Below are 413 nucleotides of genomic sequence, written 5' to 3'. Positions count from 1 at the left end.
GTGCGATATATATCGAAGAATCCTCACTGAGACCAGCTCATGTGTAATTTGTAGCCTCGTAGCCTCCTACGAGTTGAAGGAGACCGTAACAGTTCATATACCTGTCAAATGCTATATTTATTATGATACTACAAGAACCAAAGAGAACTGCAATAAAGAATATAACAGAATACACTTCGACCCTTATTTGTTAGACGTTTGGCAGAGTGAAAACAAGACTCCTTAGAAATTATTTATTTGTCCACATAATTCTCTTTTTCAGTACATATATCGTACACAGCATATTTGACACAAAACCTTTTTATGTATTGATTTTTCAAACATCAAACATACACTATGTAAATTTTTATAACAGATTGGATCCATACGGTTAATAATTACATTTTTTTAAATATTGTATATTTATAACTTAT

This window comes from Schistocerca serialis, chromosome 8, assembly GCF_023864345.2.
Source record: "Schistocerca serialis cubense isolate TAMUIC-IGC-003099 chromosome 8, iqSchSeri2.2, whole genome shotgun sequence".
Classification (NCBI taxonomy): domain Eukaryota; kingdom Metazoa; phylum Arthropoda; class Insecta; order Orthoptera; family Acrididae; genus Schistocerca; species Schistocerca serialis.
Note: the sequence above shows the minus strand (reverse complement) of the source record.